General features: G+C 46.5%; 1 pseudogene; it reads left to right on the top strand.

Moving 5' to 3' along the window:
• Positions 1 to 22,937: 22,937 nt before the first annotated feature.
• On the top strand, positions 22,938 to 23,907 carry LOC129545781 (nucleoporin NUP35 pseudogene; annotated as a pseudogene).
• The last annotated feature ends 256 nt before the right edge of the window (positions 23,908 to 24,163 follow it).

Raw genomic sequence — 24,163 nt, 5'->3', positions numbered from 1 at the left:
AAGATGGATAAATATTAAAAAACAATTGGAAGAAAATGCACTAAAATATTAATGGTGATCGCTCCTATATAGGATTATAGGTGACATCTTCATTAAAAAACTTAAGAATTCTAGACTGAATACATTTCACTTTATAATAGTGAGTAAACAAAAATAAGTTATGTTTTAACGTGGAGGTGGTAGCAGCCACTCTCCTCCCACCTGAGGAGCAAAGAGCATTCGTCCAACTCATACTGGGAGACGTTTGGAATTTTCAGGACTGCTGCATCTTCCTTTCCTCTTTAACTTCTTTCAAGTTTTGATTGGGGGATAACTGCTTTACACCGTGGTATCAGTTCCCGCTGGACACCCACGGGAATGGGCGGTAAGAATACACCTTTCTCCTCCCTCGTGAGCCTCCCTGCCCGCTCGGCCATCTCGGAGCCCCGGGCTGAGCTCCTGCGCGGGACGGACAGCAGTGCCCCACTAGCTGTCCTTTTACACAGGGCAGTGTGTGTATGTCGATGCTACTCTGCCAGCTCTTTTCCTCTCAAAAGCCATCACAGCGGAGTCAGCCTCCGGGCCCAGCTGCCTCCGCTCTGGGGCCAACCGTGGCTTCAAAGAGCACGCGGTCGGGGGACCGTCACAGGATCTGAGAGCGGGAAGGGGCCCCGGACGCCGCCTCGCGCGGCGCAGCTGCTTATCCCGCTGTCCGCTGGCCAAGCAAGGGCGTGCGGCGGAACACCCGTTTGCCATAATAAGCCATTGTGAGTCTCTCGGCCGTGAGGTTGTCTGCGTCGTTTCCCAAGCTACTTGTACTTTCCAGTGTACCGTTTCCACAGGGAAGCACGGGCCGGGGAGGACGTGGTTTCACGGCAACACGCGGGAGGCGAGGCTCCCGGCTGCGCTCTGGCTGCCTCTGCGCCGTGGGTCTGCAGCGCGCCGTGGTCAGCGTGGGCACGGAGAGTGGGCCGCGCTGGCCAGAGCCGCAGCCGCGTGTTCAGCTCTCGGCGGTGCAGCTGAAGAGGGAGGTCACAAGCTAGAGACTCAAGTGCCGAGTGAGAAGGCTAACAGAACACAGGGCGTGGAGACAGAGGCGGGGGCCTCCTCGCGGGTCTGCCGGCTCTTCTTATTTAATTGGATTTAAAAAAAAAAACAAACTTTATTTGGCTTTGTGGGGCGGGGGTTGTTTTGTTTCTTGCGCTGTGCAGCCTGAGAGATGTTAGTCCCCTCACCAGGGATCGAACCTGCGCCCCTTGCACTGGAAGTGTGGAGCCTCAGACACCGAACTGCCAGGAAGTCCCATCTGGTGGCTGTTTTTAAAGATCTGACTGTGTGGGTAAGTTATTAGAGATTATTTTAGCACCAGTTGCGGGGAGGGCCCTATCAATCCTGAATACTCATTGGAAGGACTGACCCTGAAGCTCCAGTATTTTGGCCACCTGATGCAAAGAGCCGACTCATTGGAAAAGACCCTGATGCTGGGAAAGATTGAGGGCAGGAGGAAACCGGGGCAAAAGAAGATGAGATGGTTGGATGGCATCACTGACTCAATGGACCTCAGTTTGAGCAGACTCCAGGAGATAGTGAAGGACAGGGAAGCCTGGCGTGCTGCAGTCCATGGGATCACAAAGAGTCAGACATGACTGAGTGACTGAACAGCAAGGGACTCACAAGGAGGCGGCACTCTCTGTGAAAGGCAACTTTCAAAATCATAGCTGCAAAAGGAGAATGAAGGAAGTTAAAAGGAACACCCAGCAAGGAGGGGCTAGGGCGTGAGGGGAGAACATTGAAAGACAGGTATTTCATGAAGAGGTGGGACAACGAGCGATGTCTTCTAGTGACCTGGTGCCCTTCCCAGGAAGATCCAGTATCCTATTTGTGTCTTGCCTGACATGTTCTAGCAAAAGTGCATGGTGCCTGCCCGACCCCTTCCCCGGGTCCCCGGCTGACAGCACCATGTTGCTCTTCCCTGGATGCGTTACCCGGGTTTGCGCCAGTGAAGCTCATTTGCCACTTTCCTGCCCAGGCTCTCAGCCTTGAAGACCTCCCGCCGTTCATCTCCATTGGCCTGACGTACCACCACCCAGGAAGGTCCAAGGCCATGTGCCGAGTCGCTGACTTCACTGGGCAGTCTTCTTCCAGACTGTTTGCAAAAACATCACAAGGGACCGTCTCCAGGGCTCCTCGTCCGGGCCCCGCCAGCTGAACCGCTCCTGCCAGAGTTGCCTCCTCATGACTGTTCTTTTCTCCCTGCCTCTAAATCATTTTCTCATCCATTAAAAAAAAAAAAAAACAACCACATTGCCCACCAGTCCTATGCTAACTAAAGGTCTAAAAATAGATGTTGGGGCAGAACCATGTCAAGGGCTCCTCAGAAATCTAAAATACTATTTCCATGTTTTTCCTTTTGCTCATTTACTCCCTAACAGAGATGTCATCAGCTCAGTTTCCTACACCAAAATGATGACACTCTTTCCCCAGAACCTCTCATCTCCCTTGGCTGGTGTTCGACGATCATTACTATTTATGAGTGAGGCACCATCCTGCCCTGAGCAGCAGCGACTTTCCCTCCGCTGTCCGCAAAGTCCCCTCCTTGATACTTGAACAAATAGCCTTTACCCTCGTGCAGATGCATGGGGTGCTCAACAGGAAAATGATCAAAAAGATCCAGGCGGCCGCCCTGGCTGGTGAGGGCCGGCGGACAGTGCCTCAGAGTGAGGGGGCCCCTAGGAGGGGCTGGGGTGTGAGCTCCGGGTTGTTCAATTTGCATATGAAAGGCACGCTAATGGGTGAGTTGTTTACCGTCTCTAAAAACTGGTTAGCCTTGGGAGAAAATCCCTCCAGGGTCTGCAAGTTCCCAAGATAGCAAAGCATCAAAAGTACAGAATAAGAAAATATGATTAACACACATGGTTCTCATTAGTATCACTCAGGGGCTTCAGAAGCACACCCCAGGCCAACTAAGTCAGACCCTGGGGCAACTGGTGAGTCTGCTGTGAGCCGGCACCTCACACCAGTCCCCCAGAGGTAAACAAGGGAAGGGTTTCCCAGGGGGCTCAGGTGTGAAGAACCCACCTGCCAGTGCGGGAGATGTGGGTTCAATCCCTGGGTCGGGAAGAGCCCCTGGAGGAGGAAAGAGCTACCCTCTCCAGTATTCTTGCCTGGGAAACCCCATGGAAGGAGAGCCTGGCAGGCTACAGTCCATGGGGTCACAAAAGAGTCAGACAAGATCTAGTGACCAAACAACGACCAAAGAGGAAAAAACAGCGGGGGAGGTCCTGGCTTGGCCAATCCCTGGCAGGGAGATCTAGGTCAGATCTCTGTCCCTCCAAGAGCCTCGGTTTCCTCCTCGAGGAAATGAGGAATCTCTTTCAGGCTTCATAGTCGAGGAGAATCCAGAACTTGTAAATACTCTGTAGTTACAACAAGTTCCACAAATAATGTTACTGTTTTGCCAATGTCTTATCCCGAGAGCTTCTGAGATTTTTTCAGAAGCAGGACTCCTGATAATGTTTCCATCTCCTTCTCGTGGCATGCATTTTTCTCTGTCTTGTCTGATGATCACGTGTGTGCCTGGGCCATCCTTCCCCAGGACACTGGGAGCTCCTTAAGAGCCATCAGTGGCTCTTCATGTTTTGTCATAGGTCCTCACGCGGCGCCTGGAACTCTGGCTCCCAATAGAGTTTGTAGAATGAACCCAAGAGGCCTTGATCTGCAGTACATCAATAAATATGGGTTGTATCAAATCCTTCCCTATTCTTTCCCAGGCCCAAAGCCCAGAAAAGTACCCCGCAGACACTCTACTTTACTTAACGATGGCATTTGATGACTTAAAAGGCCAAGGACTCTCTGAATTGTTACCCATCTGATGTCTAAAGGAAAATGGTTTATTTCTTCTGAAAGACTGTTCAGTTAGCAAGGGGTTATGATTACAGCAATGAGAATGCTTCTTTTTTTTTAAATAACTGTCTTCAATTGTTTCTGGCTGTGCAGGGTTTTCGTTGCCATGCAGGCTTTTTCTCTAGTTGCAGAGAGCAGGGGCTACTCTCTGGGTGCGGTTCAAGGGCTTCTCTTGTGGAATACGGGCTCTAGCATGTGCAGGCTGCAGCAGCTGCAGCACGCGGGCTCAGCAGCTCCGTGGCAGGTGGGATCTTCCCAGACCAGGGATCGAACCCATGTCTCCAGCATTGGCAAGTGGATTCTTCACCACTGAGCCACCCGGGAAGCCTGGGAAGCTTTATTTGCTCAAAGGACATTTGCTGAGTTGTCATTAGGTACCTGAAACAATTTGAGGCTTAGGGTTAGGGAGTAAGACACAGCCCCTATCCTCAAGGAATTTATAGCTTAGAGTAGGACACTCGCAGAGAAATTAATTATAATACAAATTATTTTCTTGCTTTCACAGCTCAACTCATATAGGCTCTATTACAAGAGTTTTAAAAGGTCCACCACTTCTTTCACTAGAGTCTCCAAACTTAAAATAAGATGTGAGGAAGCCAGCGAGTGATAAAGATTGATGAGGCTTCTGTTCTAGAGGCCAGGAGGAAAGCCTTGTAGCCTTCGTAAAAAAAATAAATAAATGGAATAGACAGAAGCTCACCCAGTGAATGAGACGTTACATAGGCAGAGAGTGGACAAATAGACAAAGCCAGATTATACATCCTGACGCCAGGAGCCTAAATAATTGGCTGGCTCATATGGATCCTTGGCAGCAAATGGAGATCTTAACATGGCTGGCATTGCAGAGACCTGGTGGCAGGGATGCAATTGATGAGATGGGCTTCGAGGCCAAAAATGATACAAGAAGGAGAGAGACAGCAGATGGAAGGAGAAAAGCTGCTTGCAGAAGGATGACGTAGGTAGCAGTGGGGCCCCTGGCCTCACCTGGCAAGGAGGTGCTAGGGAATCCCGGGAGGTGGAGATTCCATCTCAGGTAATAAAAAACGTGGGCGGGACACTCACCGCCCCCATATTGCTGCGCCCTGGATGGGGACGACCTAGATGAGAGAGGAACATTAACAGTGTTAGCAAAAAGGCCAGTTTACACCTGCTATTGACGGAAAGCTTTCACCACCCCGCATCGGTAAGCCAAATATCTTACTGAGCAGAAAGTAAAGGTCAAGTGGTTTTGAAGGTCAGTGGCTTTTTTTTGTTTTGTTTTTTTTTTTTGGAAAAAATTCAAACTCACAGCCAAGTTGAAAGACGACTACCATGCAAGCACATGCGGCTTTCTGCCAGGTCCCCGCGTTAACTCTCCCTCCCTCCCTCCTCCCCTCTCTGGCTCTCTCTCCCCCCAGCATCATCTCTGCCTCTCTCCTAGAGGAACTATTCCTGTCATCCTCCCCCCGGTCACTTCATCACGCATCTCTTAAAAATAAAGACATTTTTGGGTCATTTTTCCCCTGGTGGTCTAGTGGTTAAGATGCTATGCTTCCAGTGGAGGGGGGGCATGGGTTCAAACCCTGATCAGGGAACTAAGATCACACATGCCTCACAGTCAGAAAAAAAAAAAAAAGATAAGCATTTTTAAAATTTTTAAATAAACACATTCTCCTATTTTTTTACATGGTATTCCTGTCCATGGTGATCATGTTAGCGCACTTCCAAATCACAGAACAAATTTACAGTCTAGGGGAAAGTGCAGGGAACACATACTCAAGAATTAGTTTGCCTCCTTACCTGCTCCATTTAGAAAGATAATGCAAATAATACAGTCAGAAGTGGGCTTTCTGAAAACAGGAAGGGAGCTTAAAAGGAATGAATAACTCCATAAAAGCCAGACCACTGTTTCAAGCCAACTTACAGGATGAAAAAATGCTTTAATGCAGGAAAACATGTGATCAGAACTCATCAGTTTTCTTGAGGTCAAGTCACTTTTACCTCTTTGAGGTTCAGTTTTCTCATTTTCAAAATGGGCCAGTACATCCCAGAGCAGAGGCTGATACCAGTCTTCATGGATTTGAAGCTTTCCAATCTGGAATAAGAAAAAAAAAAAAAGTATTAATCAAATCAGAAACAAAAGTGAGTATTTATTTGGAATGAGAAAAGAAGTTATCACAAATTAGCATGTTTGTAAAATTTGACAAGTACCACATGCAGCACAGAACCCAAACCTTGGCCAGGAGCCCACATGAAGCAGGGATCTTGAAGGCTGAGCTTCATCAGCATCCTAGAAAGTCTCCCTAGACCCTGTGGTCGATCTCCATTGCTCCCTCAGATGCCCACAAGCCCAGCCTTCAGAAGGTATCCCAAATCTGCCCACCCTCACCGTGCTCTCTTCCCCAGCCCTACCTCCTTGGAGCAAGGCTTCCTCAATCCCCACCTGGACTGTCAGAGCTGGTCTCCCAGTTTCCATTCTAGACTCCATGTAGCTTCCAGAAATAATTCTTTTTAAAAAATAAACTATTTTATCCATTTGGCTGCATCGGTCTTGATTGCAGCACACGGGATCTCCCATCGTGGTGCCCGGGTTCTCTGTCACGTGTGCTCTAGAGTGTGTGGGCTGCAGTCCTTGCTGCGTGCAGGCTTAGCTGCTCTGCAGCGTGTGGGATCTTTGACCAAGGATCGAACCCGCATCCCTTGCGTTGCAAGGCGGATTCTGAACCTCTGGACCCCTGGGGAAGTCCCGAAAGATCCTTCTTAAGGGTCATTCAGTTCCCACCCTGCCATGGACCCCAGAACACGCAGGACGGCCCTGTCCGATATGCCAGCAGCTAGTCACATGTGGCCACTGAGCCCTTGAAATGTTGCCCATGTATGTAACTGAGGAAGTCAATTTTTAATTTAATTAAATTCAATAGAGCAGAAATAGATGTTTTTCTGGAACTCTCGTTTTTTTGATGATCCAGCGGATGTTGGCAATTTGATCTCTGGTCCCTCTGCCTTTTCTAAAACCAGCTTGAACATCTGGAAGTTCACAGTTGACATATTGTTGAAGACTGGATTTGAGAATTTTGAGCATTACTTTACTAGCATGTGAGATGAGTGCAATTGTGCAGTAGTTTGAGCATTCTTTGGCATTGCCTTTCTTTGGGATTGGAATGAAAACTGATCTTTTTCAGTCCTGTGGCCACTGCGAAGTTTTCCAGATTTGCTGGCATGTTGAGTGTAGCACTTTCACAGCATCATCTTTTAGGATTTGAAATAGCTCAACTGGAATTCCATCACCTCCACTAGCTTTGTTCATAGTGATGATTCCTAAGGCCTACTTGACTTCGCATTCTAGAATGTCTGGCTCTAGGTGAGTGATCACACCATCGTGGTTATCTGGGTCGTGAAGATTCTTTTTGTATAATTCTACTGTGTATTCTTGCCACCTCTTCTTGAGAAATCTGTATGCAGGTCAGGAAGAAACAGTTAGAACCGGACATGGAACAACAGACTGGTTCCAAATAGGAAAAGGAGTACATCAAGGCTGTATATTGTCACCCTGCTTATTTAACTTATATGCAAAGTACATCATGAAAAACACTGGGTTGGATGAAGCACAAGCTGGAATCAAGATTGCCAGGAGAAATATCAATAACCTCAGATATGCAGATGACTCCACCCTTATGGCAGAAAGTGAAGAGGAACTAAAGAGCCCCTTGATGAAAGTGAAAGAGGAGAGTGAAACAGTTGGGTTAAAACTCAACATTCAGAAAACTAAGATCATGGCATCTGGTCCCATCACTTCATGGCAAATAGATGGGGAAACGGTGGAAACTGTGGCAGACTTTATTTTTGGGGGCTCCAAAATCACTGCAGATGGTGACTGCAACCATGAAATTAAAAGACGCTTACTCCTTGGAAGAAAAGTTATGATCAACCTAGACAGTGTATTAAAAAGCAGAGACATTACTTTGCCAACAAAGGTCCGTCTAGTCAAGGCTACAGTTTTTCCAGTAGTCATGTGTGGATGTGAGAGTTGGACTATCGAGAAAGCTGAGCGCCAAAGAATTGATGCTTTTGAACTGTGGTGTTGGAGAAGACTCTTGAGAGTCCCTTGGACTGCAAGGAGATCCAGCCAGTCAATCCTAAAGGAGATCAGTCCTGGGTGTTCATTGGAAGGACTGATGTTGAAGCTGAAACTCCAATACTTTGGCCACCTGATGCAAAGAACTGACTTATTTGAAAAGACCCTGATGCTGGGAAAGACTGAAGGTGGGAGGAGAAGGGGATGACAGTGGATGAGATGGTTGGATGGCATCACTGACTCAATGGACATGGGTTTGGGTGGACTCCGGAAGTTGGTGATGGACAGGGAGGCCTGGGGTGCTGCAGTCCATGGGCTCGCAAAGAGTTGGACATGACTGAGCAACTGAACTGAATTAATTTCAGAACTGATGGCCAATTTAGTTATTAGAAAAACTTTTCAGCATGTTTTAAACAAGCTGAATACATGCATCTACTTTCTCACTATAAACATATGGACTCTAAATACTGATCAAATATTTCTGATAAAAATTCAACCCTTGGTCAAGTTGTGTTATGTATTGGGTTGCCCAAAACGTTCATTGGGATTTTTCAATAAGATGTTATGGAAAACTCCAAACAAAATTTTTGGCCAACCCAATATAAGTGTGAAATATATACCAGATTTTTTAAAACACTATGAAAAAAGAATGCCAAATATCTCATTAATTTTTTATATTCATTACATGTTGAAATGTTAACGTTCTGTGTAAGTGTTTAAAAAAATATGATTAAAGTGATTTCACCTTTTTTTTTTAACGTGGTTAAGGGAAAGTTTTCGGTTACACTTGTGGCTCCTGTTTTCTTTCTTTGGGTGGTTCTGGAGTAAAATTCAGCGTTTGTCCTACACGAACCGGTTCCTGTCTCCCTCTGGCCTGACCCCGAGACTGTCTTCGTGACTGCCAGGTACAGCTGTCCAGGTCGCGTCCTACACAACGACGCCTGTGTTAGTCTACCCAGAGCAGGTGCCTTTTTCCAATTAACCTGAAGGGACAGTTCAGGCTAAACAGATGCCCAGACTTGCCCCTCACTTTCACACCACTGGCCTCACTTTCTCAGATCATTAGGGATCTGATTCCTGCCTCAGGATCATTAGACTTGCTGTACCTGGACTCCTCTTCCCATTTGCTTACTCCCTGAGTTCACGTGGGTCTCTGGTTTAATGTCAACTCTTCAGAAAGGCTTTCTACTGTCACCTGTCTAAAATGGCATCCGTGCCCCCAGTCCCTCTCTGACTGGATCTATTTTGTCTTTGCCAGACTTACTGACACCTGAAATCATATTATGTATTTATTCACTTGCTCATTTGCCTCTCCCTCTGGAATGTAACCGCATGAAGGTTAAGAGCTTTGTCATGCTCATCTGTGTATTACCAGTGACTCGACAGAGTAGGTCTGTTAGCCTAACAAGTAGACTCCTATCTCGAAAGGTGGCTGACAGCATTTGAGGAGGCATAGGACTTCCCTGGGGGCTCAGTAGGTAACTAATCTGCCTGCAATGCAGGAGACTTGGGCTCAATCCCTGGGTGGAAAGCTCCTCTGAAGGAAATGGCAACCCACGCCAGTATTCTTGCCTGGGAAATCCCATGGACAGAGGAGCCTGGTAGTCTATAGTCCATGGGGTCACAAGAGTCAGACACGACTTAGTGACTGAACCAAACCATGACTTGCAGAAGTGCTTTATAAGCAGTTTAGGTCACTGAAAGTAAAAGAAAAGCTTGTCCAGGTGGAAGTGGAGAATCCGTGGAGGCACAGACAGACAGCTGGGCCTCCAGGATTCACTGTGTAGTTTGCAATAGATTCTCACACTGGTCACAGGAAAAGAGGTCTTCGAATGATACTAAAGAGGAAAGACTTCTAGAGATTCAGTAGGAAACTCAGTTGAGTGCTGGATTCGTCTGGACACATTGGTTGTAATCAGGAGCCCACACAAACCAGCTCAAGGGGGAAAGGAGGATCCACTGGTTCATGTAACTGAAAGACAGGTGATGCTGCGGCCTCTGGAGACCTCAGAAATTGAGCTCTGGGGGTGGGCGACTCTGTTCCTCACTCCCTGTTTCCCAGGCCCTCCCATCTCTTGATTCTCATTCTCTGAACTTATTTGACCTGTCTCACACAGACCCTCACTGGGGAAGTGAAAAAAGGACCTTAGCAGGTCTGAATTGTATGGGGAGAAATGGCCACCCCATCAGGATCTATTTACAAAAATTGGGGGAAGGATTCTGGCTGACCCATCCCTGGACCAATCACTGTAGCCAAGGAGATGGTGTGCTGTGACTGGCGACCCAGCATAACCCCTGTGATGGAGTGTGGGAGGAGCAGTTCCCTAAAGGGAGAGAAAGTGGTACTTATCAGGCAGGCTCCCCAGAAGGGAAGTGATGGAACCAGGGCTTCTGCCCAGGTCAGTCTGACGAGAGTCAATACCCTCAGTCACTAAGCAACACAGCTTCCTGATCAAAGGCAAGGTCAGTACCCTGCTAGGGGAAGGGAAGACCACCAGTCCAACTGCTCACTTTGATTTTAAAAGGATGGAACGACTAATGGACAGATGCTCTCTACTGGGGAGAGGATGAAAAGAAAACAGCTAACAGATTGAATGGACTTCCAACCTTGGTCTACAGAGGCTATTCGAATGGCTTCTATAGCAGACAGGTACTAGATCAAACTATGGTCAGTACCAGAATGTCCCAAGCCAGACTGGATAGCAGTACGCGCAGATCAATCATTGCAAACAGATGGCATCCACCTGAGAGAGCTCAGGAGATCATGGATGAAATTGGGAACGTCGGTCGGCAGGAGTGGGGGACCTGTCGTCGCAAATGGCTCACAGATGTGACCTCCGCCTTCAGAGCGCCGCGGCGGGGCCAGGGGAATCACAACACAGATGATGCAGCCCAGCCTCCATCCGGACCAAGCTGGTGGCGACTGGAATCGAGAATAGAAGGCCGTGGACTCAGAAATAACCTACAGGGGAAGGAAGGAATGGGGCGTGGGAGCAAGAGCGGCCGCCCACGTGCTGCCCAGAGGACTCACACCTGAGGGCCTACTGGAGTCCTCCGAGGTCGAGGGGGGAGCCAGCGTGTGCACAGAGGGCAGCTGAGGCTCTCGTCTCCACGGGGCGACACACCCAGGAGACAGCAGGTTTCCGGAGTCGCTCCATCCTGGCTCCAACCCCAGCTCTGCCACCAGTTTAGACGAGGTCAGCTTAGGCTGGTTGTGCTGAGCCCCTGCTACCTCACCCATACCAGAGGACAGTCACACCTCACTCTTAAAAGCAGTGGTGAGGATTTAAATGGACTTTTTAAAAAATATCCAAAGAAAATTTATCCCAACTTTCATAAAACAGAGTTTGTGGTACAAGACATGTTGCATTTTTTTAAAAGTACCTGGCAGGCACTTCATGGCAAATAGACGGGAAAACAGTGGAAACAGTAAGAGACTTTATTTTGGGGGGCTCCAAAATCACGGCAGATGGTGACCGCAGCCATGAAATTAAAACACACTTGCTCCTTGGAAGAAAAACTAAGCTACCTAGACAGCACATTGAAAAGCAGAGACATTACTTTGCCAACCAAGGTCCGTCTAGTCAAGGCTATGGTTTTTCCAGTGGTCATGTATGGATGTGAGAGTTGGACTGTGAAGAAAGCTGATCGCCGAAGAATTGATGCTTTTGAACTTTGGTGCTGGAGAAGACTCTTGAGAGTCCCTTGGACTGCAAGGAGATCCAACCAGTTCATTCTAAAGGAGATCAATCCTAGGTGTTCATTGGAGGGACTGATGCTAAAGCTGAAGCTACAACACTTTGGCCACCTCATGTGACGAGTTGACTCACTGGAAAAGAGTCTGATGCTGGGAGGGATTGGGGGCGGGAGGAGACGGGGACGACAGAGGATGAGATGGCTGGATGGCATCACTGACTTGATGGACATGAGTTTGAGTGAACTCCAGGAGTTGATGGACAGGGAGGCCTGGCGTGCTGTGATTCATGGGGTCGCAGAGTCGGACACGGCTGAGCGACTGAACTGAACTGAACTGAACTTAATGGTGTTCTGAGGACTGACCGAGTTAATAAATGCAAACTGCTAAGACTGGTGTCTTGCACTCTTTAGTTACTGACGCCATTACTCTGTCATCATCATTGCAGGCACCACCTCCGTCACAATTATCTTCATCACCAGAAGCATCACCACCACCACCATCCTCAACACGATCTTCATCATCATCGTCTTCACTGTCACCAACCTCACTGCACCCACAGAAAACTGTGATTTCTTTTGCCCTACAGGATAGAACAAAGAGAGCAATGGTTCCCTGACTGTGCAGGGCCCCAGAAGCTGAAGACCAGGGCTCTGGGCTGAGAGTGGGTTGAAAAGAGAAGCTGGATGCTGACCCTTGAGAGACAGGCTCCCTTATCACCCTTCAGTGTGTGTCAGTCATTCGGTCGTGTCCGACTCTGACCCCACGGACTGCAGCCCGCCAGGCTCCTCTGTCCATGGAGTTCCCCGGGCAAGGATACTGGAGTGGGATGCCACTGCCTTCTCTAGAGGATCTTCCTGACCCAGGGATTGAGCCCAGGTCTATGCATGGCAGACAGATCCTTTACCATCTGAGCCACCAGGGAAGCCCTGTAGCCTATATCTGAGGCCAATTCTGCAGTGGTCTAAAGGTGACCCAGGCAGGAAAGGCTTGTTTCCTGCGTTGCACTGTTCCCTGGGCTCCTCATTACTGCTCACGATCAGCTACCCACTGATTGCCTCTTCTGGTCTTGGCTGATATACTCACAGCCTTCTAGATGCCCAGTGGCGGCACGACAGTGGGGTAACTAAGGATTTTACTACTACCAGGTTTCAAAAGACACCTCCTCACACTTTCAAGACTTTAAGAGGAATCTTACCCACTGAAGACTCTTTGAAATAATTGAGCCACTGACCAGTTGAGATGGGGACTGTCTTGACACAGACCAGGGAACAAACGCAGTGGTGAAGGGACAGAGCCTTTCTGCACAGGGAGGCGTAGAGAACAAGACTCCTGAAGGATCAGGGCCAGCCCCACTTTCCTTTAATATCCTCTTGCAAGAGCTGAAGGCAGTGGGTATGGCGCGCTGCAGAGAAAGCTCAGGGTTAGCTGATGAAAGGACAAGGGCTGGAAAGTGATGACAGAAAACAGGAAGAACTCCAGATTCTGTGCGGTTGAGCAGGAAGGAGGGAGGTGTGAGCAACTTCAAGGTGACGCTCGCCGCAAAACAGGAGGCCTCAGTGATTGTCCCCAGCACCTGCTTTGGCAAAGTCCCATGATCCAGACATCACTACGGAAGGTTAAAGACAAAATGGGAAGGTCGCCCGCCACGTACCCGTTAATTTCGTTCCCGTGTTTCCCCCTCATTCCCTACGTTTGGGTGATGTTCTGAGCTCGGGGACTGGGTCGAGGAGGAGAGGGGAGTCTGCTGTCTGCTGAGTGGGCCATCTGGCTCGCTCAGGTTCTAATGGCCTTGTTACCTTCCGGAGGACAACCTACAGTGTGGAAAAAAGCCATCGTGCTACCACCACTTCCCAAAACACCCTGTCAGCTCAAGTGGCAGATGACTGTATTTTTCTCTCCAGAATGCTTGTGGGCAGTCAGCAATCTCCCAGGCCCAGTGGCAGTATTTGTGAGCCGCAAATGCTTAGGATGAACTGGCCACAAAGCACTTCTTCTGTCTTGTGCCCTGGAGTTCCGAGCCCAGTGTCCATCCCCTGTTGTTCAGATTTCCACTGTGAGCTCATTGCACCAATGGCCCAAGGGGCCTCCCCAGCCAGCTGGCTCTCCCAAACAAGCTCCTTCTGCCTTTTTCACTCCTCCATTCTCCCCTGTAAGGCTGAGTGTAAGAGCAAAGCAGGCTTGGCTTTTCGACAGTATTATGTGTCATCTAAATAAATACATCTCACTGGGGAAAACATGCTAAATATGATATTCCCATGAGTCACAAAACAGCTGTGCTGGCTTTGCGGCGTGAAGTCACTCCCCCATCAGAGCTCAGGACTGGAGATCACATTTCAGAACGGGCAGGCCCCAGAGCCACAGGAGGGGGACCCCAGAACTGCTATGGAAAGCATAATGGCCTTGAAGAGTAACACCCAAATAAAATGTGGTGACAGTCCAGGGGGCTTGACACAGATTGGAAGTTCATGGAGAGGACGAGAGCTGGGCAGAGAGAGCTCTCTGAAGCGGGATGATTAGATCTCCCTTTGCGCTTTGCTTCCATTCCTGTCCCAATGGAAAAAATAATAAATCAAGCCCAGCATGCCTCCCACCCACCCACCCACCCTTGTGCCAAGTGCTAGGGATCTTGTTCACAAACAAATGAGCTAATATGTACAAAGACACTTTGTAAAATCCACAGCGCTCTTGGTGGACTAGGGAGAAAGGCTTTAGAATAAAGTCAGACCCCAGATTTCTTACTTTCAAATGTCAGAGGGTCTTAAAGGATGGCTTTGGCTATGGCCAACTGTAACACATTCAAAATTCAGAAGGCAGTAAAAGAAAAAAAAAAGAGTATTTCATTTTGCTCTCCCTGGATGGCAATTTAGTTCTGTGCTTCCGTAACCTAATTAATGACACTGGTGTCACAGTGGAGGAAGACTCACGGCAACATCACCATAGTTTTCTGATGTGCTCTGCAGAGGGGACAATTCAGAAAGTGATCTCTAAGTCACAGATTGCCTATGTGTGCTCCTGAAACGCTATTTTCCAAGAACGTTTTGAGACCACCCCCAGGAGACAGCCAGCGGGCAAAAGGTATGAGAATATTAGTGTCAACTGTTTAGAGAGTTTTGAGGGAAGTATTTCTAACAGGGCTTTCACCTTCAAATCTTAATCCTTTTGGACCTCTACAAACAGCCTACCCGGCTCCTTTTCCTTAAGTCTGAGAATGCCTCTGGCAAAAGTAGAGTAAGGACATTCCGAGGGAGCAAGCAATAAAGAGAACAGGTCTAAGATGCTAGGAAGCTCTCCGTGGTCCAACTCTCCCCATCGCCGGGCTTTGATTTTTCATGTTCATTCCAATTGCTTGTGAATCTCTGAAGCCTGTCAGCCCTGACCCTGTGCCTAGAATCACATGTGGGACACACTCCCTTCTAATAAAAAAAATCTTAAATTAAATCCTCATGTCCTTTGATAGTGTCTTTCAAAAGCAAAATTCCCTGCCCAATTACCCATATAGCGCCTTTTGCCGCTGCACAGAAAAAGGAGACACAACAGACTTAACACACCTAATATTCTATTTTCAGAGGCACATACCATCGAATATATTTGTTAGTATAATTAATTTCAGTCATGCCTACCAAGAAATTTTTTAATTATATTTCTATTTGAATAAGTGATGTGATTATAATAAACTAACATTCTTTTTTGTTTAAAAAAAAGAATGCATATTTATTGTCAAGTGGTAGGAAGAAAATGGGAGAGGCATGGAAACCATTATTGTGAAGGCTTGAACAACCACAATTTACTGCGAAGAGATAAAAACCAAACACCTCAGCCATATTATCACCATAGTTGTCTGCCGTTTACCCATCTTGTAAAACAAACGGATCATGAAATGTGAGAGCACGTTTCAAAACATACATCGGAGGTGTTACAGTGAATATGCGCAGGCTGCCTGACTTAATTGTAAATTGTTTTGCCTTCAGCGGGGAAGTGAGAAGGTGTCAGTTCGCAGTGGTATCGACAAGATGGGAAGTCCGTGGACTCTGACCGAGTGAGGACTCTGCAGAGGGGTCGGCAACCTTCTGAGGGTTTCCCAAAAAATTTTTTTTAGTTTTTAATGGCATTTTGTTGTTTGTTAATCCCTGACGTGGGCACAAACCAAAAGATCCAAAATTTGACAAATGTACAAGTGGCTCAAATCTTAGAAGGAGCTTTTCTCTCCTAACTGCAGATGGTGAAGGCAAAAGCCAGATCCCATCAGGCAGCCCTGGGGAGCTGCAGACAAGAATTCGGGCACGGCCACCATGCCAGCCGTCTCCGACAACTTTAGAGGTGCTGGCACCAAAGCGGGATCTAACTTGATACTCCTCTCCTTCCTACCCCGTCACTCTGTTCCCTGCCTTTTCCACCAACAGGTTTTTCTTCTCAGCAGCCAAAATAATTTACTGGCTTCCAGTGTTCTCCTTGGCTGAATCCTCGAGCGCACCAGCTCTCCGCCTTTCTGGACAGACTGTCTATAATTCAGGGGCATCGCATCACCTCAGCAGCACCTTGCTGCTCTTGCATCCTTTCTCCAGAGTCATGATTCTTTCTTGCCTCCCGAGTCCAAGAGGAATAACAAGCGAACAGACACCATCCAATTTGGGTTAAACCCAATGGGGAATGAACGCTTCCAGAGTTTTGGTTCTTTGTTGAAATAAGCTCAGTTTCTGCCCTTGCACAGAGAGCAAATCAGCTTCATGAGGGCCACGAACGTGTCCTCCTTGGTCCCCATGGCAATTCTGCAATTCCCACTCACAGGCGTCTCTCTTAATCTTGTCCTCACCGAGAGAGTTTTCTGAGCCTCACGGCGCCCTGTTTTACCTGGATCATCACTGCTGTCCTCCCTTGTGGCTCAGACAGTAAAAAAAAAAAAAAAAAATCCACCTGCAATGCAGGAGACTTGGGTTCAATCCCTGGGTTGGGAAGATCCCCTGGAGAAGGGATGACTACCCACTCCAGTATTCTTGCCTGGAAAATCCCATAGACAGAGGAGCCTGTCAGGCTACAGTCCATGGGGTCACAAAGAGTCGGACATGACTGAGCAACTAAAACTTTTCCTGTCGGCCAAAAAATAAAACCATTATGGGAGGAACTTCCCTGGTGGTCCAGTGGCTAAGATCCCCAGCTCTCAGTGCAGGGGGCCCAGGTTTGACCCCTGTGTGTGTGGCGGGGGTAACTAGATCCCACGTGCAGAAACTAAGAGTTCATATTCCAAACTAAGGACGCCGAAAGACACAACGAAGATCAAAGACCCTAGGTGCTGCAACTAAAACCCAGTGCAGCCAAATGAACAAGTGAATATTTTTAAAACTGTGGTACAGATTCTTTGGTTGTGGTGGTTTAGACACTAAGCCGTGTCCGACTCTTGAAAGCCCATGGACTGTAGCCTGCTAGGCTCCTCTGTCTGTAGGATTTTCTAGGCAAGAATACTGGAGTGGTTGCCATTTCCTTCTCCAGGGATGGATTCTTTAGGTCAGTGGGAACAGAGTCTAACCATGCGGGCAGTGGATCTGGCGGGCAAGTTCAGATTGTCATCTGTGGCGATGCATCTTCCAGAGTGTGTGTAACTTGGGTTAACCTCACTGCCACAGACAGAGCGAAGTGATAACACGGAAGTGAAAAATGATTCCCTTATGAGAGGTGTAGAACTCTGCTCTAGTTTGTGTGTGTGTGTTTCATACCAATCTCCACTATCTTTCTAGTTTTAAGCAGAGACTTCCATCAGTCCATTCATTTCAATGACAGATTTCAATGAACCGAACCATCCATGGGGGGCATCTGGATGGTCCCCACGCACCTGGAAGCAGGTAGATGGCCCACAGCCCGCCAACACGCAGCACCAGGAACCAGATCACACGTCAGGAAATGTCAAAGTGCTGCATCCTTCCGGCCTAGCTGTGAGACCCCACCAGCACGCATCTGTACCTCTCCTTTTACAACAACATATCTCCGAGTCTTCTGAGTTGTAAGCTAAACATTGCAGACAAAAACAACATGAAGGGTTAACATTTAAAAACTCTGCCTGTGAGTGAGGGTTTGGAACAGGGCGCTGAAGAGGCAAACCTTGGACGTGTGTCTAAAAATAATATCTGCATCTCCCTCTGCAGCTTTAATTATTTTTACACCCCTGGTGAGCTGTCTGAAGGCTGAGTTGGGAAGCTCTTCCAAACCTTTCCTACAGTCCCTAACACTTGGTTATTACTTTATTTAAAGCAGACATTTAGGCAAGGGGGTCAGAAAACTGAGGGCCAGAAGGGGGTTTGGGAGCATTGTCAAAATCCACCTACAGCTGTCGGCGGGATGGACACCAGCTCCCTAAACAGCCATGGTTTTCACTGTATATCTATGGCAGATACATGTGGAGGCTTGACAGGAAACAGCAAAATTCTGTAAAGCAATTATCCTCCAATAAAAAATAAATTAATTAAGAGAAAAAAAAAGAATCCTTCAGAAGGGTTACTCTCCCTCTCGGCCGCTTTCAGGGCTGGGGGGCATGAAGACGGAGCTCTTCCTCATGTTGAGCAGGGAGCCCCTGCCTTCCGAGTGGATCAGCGCCGAGGACATTCAGAAAACTGCCTCTCCGGATGAATCTTAAAGGCAATGCTGACAAAGTGCAGTCAGCTGCTAAAGAGGACCTACTCTAGGGTTCTACACAACTCCTTCATTCGAACATAAAAACACAAACACAATTCACTGATGCCGACAGAAGTCACAACGGTCATTACTCTTTGCAGGGGGTGGGTCTATCACTGGGAGGACCTTCTGCAGGGCTGGGTTATGTACTACGCTTTAGAAGTGTTTACTCGTAAAGATTTTTCAGGCTGAACACCTGGGATGGGTTCATTCACTGTAAGTCACAGCTCATTAGTTATGTCTTCATATAATTTCTCTCTCCTTCTAGCTCATATACAATGAAAACTGTCAAACATACAGAAGTGTACAGGGGACGGCATCAATGCTGAAGCTGGAGCTTCAATACTCTGGCCACCTGACAGGGAGAACCAACCCACTGGAAAAGACCCTGATGCTGGGAAAGGTCAGTTCAGTTCACCCCAGTCACTCAGACACGCCCGACTTTCTGCGACCCCATTGACTGTGGCAGGCCAGGCCTCCCTGTCCATCACCAACTCCTGGAGCTTGCTCAGACTCATGTCCATCCTGTCGGTGATGCCATCCAACCATCTCATCCTCCATCGTCCCCTTCTCCTCCTGCCTTCAACCTTTCCCAGCATCAGGGTCTTTTCCAATGAGTCACTTCTTCCCATCAGGTGGCCAAAGTATTGGAGTTTCAGCTTTAGCATCAGTCCTTCCAATGAACATTCAGGACTGATCTCCTTTAGGATGGACTGGTTGGATCTCCTTGCAGTCCAAGGGACTCTCAAGAGTCTTCTCCAGCACCACAGTTCAAAAGCATCAATTCTTCGGCGATCAGCTTTCTTCACAGTCCAACTCTCACATCCATACATGACCACAGGAAAAACCATAGCCTTGACTAGACAGACCTTTGTGGGCAAAATAATGTCTCTGCTTTTTAATATGCTATCTAGGCTGGTCATAACTTTCCTTCCAAGGAGCAAGCATCTTTTAATTTCATGGCTGCAGTCACTATCGGCAGTGACTTTGGAGCCCAAGAAAATAAAGTCTCTCACTGTTCCCACTGTTTCCCGATCTATTTCCCATGAAGTGATGGGACCGGATGCCATGATTTTAGTTTTCTGAATGTTGAGTTTTAACCCAACTGTTTCACTCTCCTCTTTCACTTTCATCAAGAGGCTCTTTAGTTCTTCTTTACTTTCTGCCATAAGGGTGGTGTCATCTCCATATCTGAGGTTATTGATATTTCTCCCAGCAATCTTGATTCCAGCTTGTGCTTCATCCAGCCCAGCATTTCTCATGATGTACTCTGCATATAAGTTGAAGCAGGGTGACAATATACAGCCTTGACGTACTCCTTTTCCTATTTGGAACCAGTCTGTTGTTCCATGTCCAGTTCTAACTGTTGCTTCTTGACCTGCATACAGGTTTCTCAAGAGGCAGGTCAGGTGGTCTGGTATTCCCTCTCCTTAAGAATTTTCCACAGTTTGTTGTGATCCACACAAATGCTTTGGCATAGTCAATAAGCAAAAGTAGATATTTTTCTGGAACTCTCTTGCTGGGAAAGACTGAAGGCAAAGAGAGAAGGGGGCAGCAGAAGAAGAGATGGTTTAGACAGCATCACTGACCAATTGAGTTTAAGCAAACTCCAGAAGATAGCGGAAGACAGAGGAGCCTGGTGTGCTGCAGTCCATGGGGTCACAAAGAGTCAGACATGACTTAGGGACTAAACAACAACAGGTGGCAACCTGGACTTTGTGACTGGCATGAAGTGGGTGGGGGCAGTCTTGAAGGACTCAACCGTTCCCCTGTGGGGTCTGTGCTAACTCCTAATTTGTAGGACACTCGGCATCAGAGAGTTGGAGAACTGGTGTGAGGCAAAAGAACGCCACCCCTTTGCTGCAAACGTTTCGGCGTGCACCTGGAAACAGAACTGGAGGGAGAGACAGCATGTGCGTCTCCAGCTTTACAAGACGCCACCAAGTGTCCTCTCGAACCTGTGCCAACTTGTGTTTGTTCAGAATAAGCGAGAGCTTGTGTTTCTCTCCATTCTGGACACTCTCAGTATTGCGACGCTTTAAAGTTTTTGCCGATCTGATGGGTGTGAAAAACAGTATCTTATTGTGGCTTTGGTTTGCACTTGACTTGATTCCTAGCAAGACAGACCTTTTCTTTCCATATATTTCTTTGCTATGCAGATTTCCTTGTCAATGAATTATTTGTTCATTTTCTTCGTGCATTCTTCTATTGAGTTTTTGTTTTCTTGTAGGAATTCTTCATATACTCCAGAAACCACATCTGAATCAGTTACTGCTTTTCCTCATCTGTGCCTTAGATTTTAATGTAGTCTCTTTATGTCCAGAGATTTTATTATCATCAGATTTATCCATTTGTATTTTCCTGTTTAGTTCAGTCGCTCAGTCGTGTCCGCCTCTCCGCGACCCCATGAATCACAGCACGCCAGGCCTCCCTGTCCATCACCAACTCCCGGAGTACACTCAAACTCATGTCCACAGAGTCGGTGATGCCATCCAGCCATCTCACTCTTGGTCGTCCCCTTCTCCTCCCGCCCCCAACCTTTCCCAGCATCAGAGTCTTTTCCAGTGAGTCAACTCGTCGCATGAGGTGGCCAAAGTATTGCAGTTTCAGCTTTAGCATCAGTCCCTCCAATGAACACCCAGGACTGATCTCCTTTAGAATGGACTGGTTGGATCTCCTTGCAGTATAAGGGACTCTCAAGAGTCTTCTTCAACACCACAGTTCAAAAGCATCGATTCTTCGGCGATCAGCTTTCTTCACAGTCCAACTCTCACATCCATACATGACCACGGGAAAAACCATTGCCTTGACTGTAGTTTGTACTTTTTTTGTGTCTTAAGAAATCCTTTCCTACATGGAGGCCAAAAATATATTTTTCTATATTTTCTGTTAAGAGTTTTCTGCTATTGTTTTTTACACATCAGCTTTCCTCCATCAGGGTTTATTTTTGCACACACTGTGGAGAGGGAACTAATTTTTACATGGATCATTAACTGGCCTTTGCCCTCTCCTCACTCATGTGAACAGTAGTTTCCACACACACTGGCTCTTCTCTCTTCTTCCTATTCTATTCTGTTACCCTATCACCTTATTTTTGTGTGTTATTATTATACTATTTAAACCCAAAAACTATAAAGATTTTGATACCTAACACGGCATGTTCCCCCTCTTTGTTTTCTTTCATCAACAAATTGTAGGCTATTCTTGGCCTTGGCCTTCACATGACATTTTGAGTAAGTATGGGAAAGTTCTGTAAGAATTACTGTTTAGAGTGAATTCAATTTATAAATTAAATTGGAGTAGAATTAATATCTTTATTATTAATACATTAAAGATTAACAACCTTCCATATGATTTATCCTTGCTTTTAACAAAACAAATTTTCCTCTGGTCACATTTTGTACTTTTTTCATGAAGTTTTTGTTAAGATTTACCTATTCACTGTTATTGAAAATACATTTATTTGATATTGTATTTTTCTTCTATTTGTTTTGTGTGTCTTTTCCTTCTATGGCGTTTCCTAACTGGTCTCTATTGTTATAGAGAAATGCTATTGATTTTACATTTTGATTTTATATCCTGAACATTGCCAATCTCTTATTAGTATGGAATCTAAGTTTTCTGGTTTTTCACTTGCTGTCCTGGGATCCCATGGGGTTTAGCATTAGTCCTGGATCTCCTATATTTATTTATTTGGGGCTTGCTGAATGGCTTCTGGGATCTTATTTCCCCAATCAGGGATCAAACCTGCGCCCTCAACAATGAAAGCATGGAATCTTACCCACTAGACCACTGAGGAATTCCCTCGGGTCGTTCATTTTTAACCTGACAGTATTTAGCAACTGCATTTACATGGACCAGAATGGACCTGGGAGACCTCACCTTTGTGAGTCCAGCTTCTGCAGGGGTCTTGCTACATCTCGTCTGAGACATCTAGTTCTTTGTGCAATAAACAAAGTTCTAACTTTAACACAAAGTTTAAAGTGAGAGATGGGCAATGATAACCCTCTTTCTATTCCTGATTCTTTCTACGGGCCAGGCAACCGATGCCTCCCTTTCTTTATAGGATAACGAACAGGGCGCTGGCTGGTAGAACAAAGGTGCTCGAGCCTTCTTTGTTTGTGGTCTCGTGATTGGTTGGCTCATCATGACTGTACGAAGCTTATGAAATTATTTCAGTAGCTTCACCTCTTTTCCTAGTCTCTGTAATAGCTTTTATGAGATAAGAGCTCTCTATTTTTTGAAGTTTTGTTAGGACACATCTGTAAAACAGAATCCAGCCCTCTGGTCTGTATGTACTGGGTTTGGGATATGGTTTGTGGGAGAATTTTTATTTTTCAATTCAATTTAATAGTTTTGGCGTATTTAAACCTTCTTGAGTCAATTCTTTAGTCTATAGATTTTTCTAGAAGATAATTCACTTCATTTCAGCTTTCAAGTTTGTTGGTGTTGGTTATTCATTGTATCCTCCCAATTAAAAAAAAAAAATTCAACTGTATCTCTGTTTACCCATTTCTATACCTACATTTATATATGCCTTTCTGATCCACTTCTAAATCTTGCTAGAAGCTTGTCTATTTTACCTGTTTAATTAAAAAGCCAGCTTTAAAAAATATCCTTTCGAGAGTTTCTGCCATTTTTGAAAATCAGGAAGGTCCGGGGGTGAGTGCCGCCGCTGCTGTGATGGCAGCCTTTGCTGTGGAACCCCAGGAGCCCATGTTGGGATCTGAACCAATGATGCTGGGTTCACCCACGTCTCCAAAGCCAGGGGTTAATGCCCAATTCTTACCTGGATTTTTAATGGGGGATTTGCCAGCTCCAGTGACTCCACAACCTCAATCAATTAGTGGCCCTTCCATAGGAGTAATGGAAATGAGATCACCTTTACTTGCAGGTGGATCACCACCACAGCCAGTTGTACCAGCTCATAAAGATAAAAGTGGAGCTCCGCCAGTTAGAAGTATATATGATGACATTTCCAGCCCAGGACTTGGATCAACACCTTTAACTTCAAGAAGACAGGCAAACATTTCAGTAATGCAGAGTCCTCTTGTTGGAGTTGTGACAACTACTCCTGGAGCAGGTTTCCTCAGGCATCTGCTTCCTATATATTATTACAATTTGCACAATATGGGAATATCTTAAAACATGTGATGTCTAACACAGGAAATTGGATGCATATTCGTTATCAATCCAAACTGCAGGTCCGGAAAGCCTTAAGCAAAGATGGAAGAATTTTTGGAGAATCTATCATGATTGGTATAAAACCGTGTATAGATAAAAAGTTCTTTATTTCTCCAGAGCGTCATGGAAAACAGTGACAGGTGTGCTTTATCATCTCCATCTCTTGCCTTCACACCACCAATCAAAACCTTAGGTACCCCAACCCAACCTGGAAGTACTCCTCGGATTTCTACCATGAGACCTCTTGCTACAGCATACAAAGCTTCTACTAGTGACTATCAGGTGATTTCTGACAGACAAACACCAAAAAAAGATGAAAGTCTTGTATCCAAAGCAATGGAATACATGTTCGGCTGGTAGTGTAGGAAGAGCTGAGACGTCAACTATGAAGGAGAAGACTGCCACACTAAAACAGAGTTAGCAGGGTGCTGCTGGGGTTCTTCGGTTAGTTCTATAACCACTCGACAGTGTCGTGTCGCTGTCTCATACTTCCTTTGGAAGCTTTTTTCTTTAAGAATATAGCATACTTGTAGCTCGCACTTTAAAAGATACTTGAGAAACATTTTAAAGAAACAAATCCCTGTATAGAAGATTTGGGGCTTCCTGTGATAGTGCATGATTAACTGCAAAAATCATTGATTACTGTAAATTATATAATTGAGTTTGTAGTGAGGCTTTGTAGTCTT

The sequence above is a fragment of the Moschus berezovskii genome, chromosome 27, assembly GCF_049115385.1.
Source record: "Moschus berezovskii isolate FMDL1 chromosome 27, NW_MosBer_1.0, whole genome shotgun sequence".
NCBI lineage: Eukaryota > Metazoa > Chordata > Mammalia > Artiodactyla > Moschidae > Moschus > Moschus berezovskii.
This window is presented reverse-complemented; position numbering and strand designations above follow the sequence as displayed.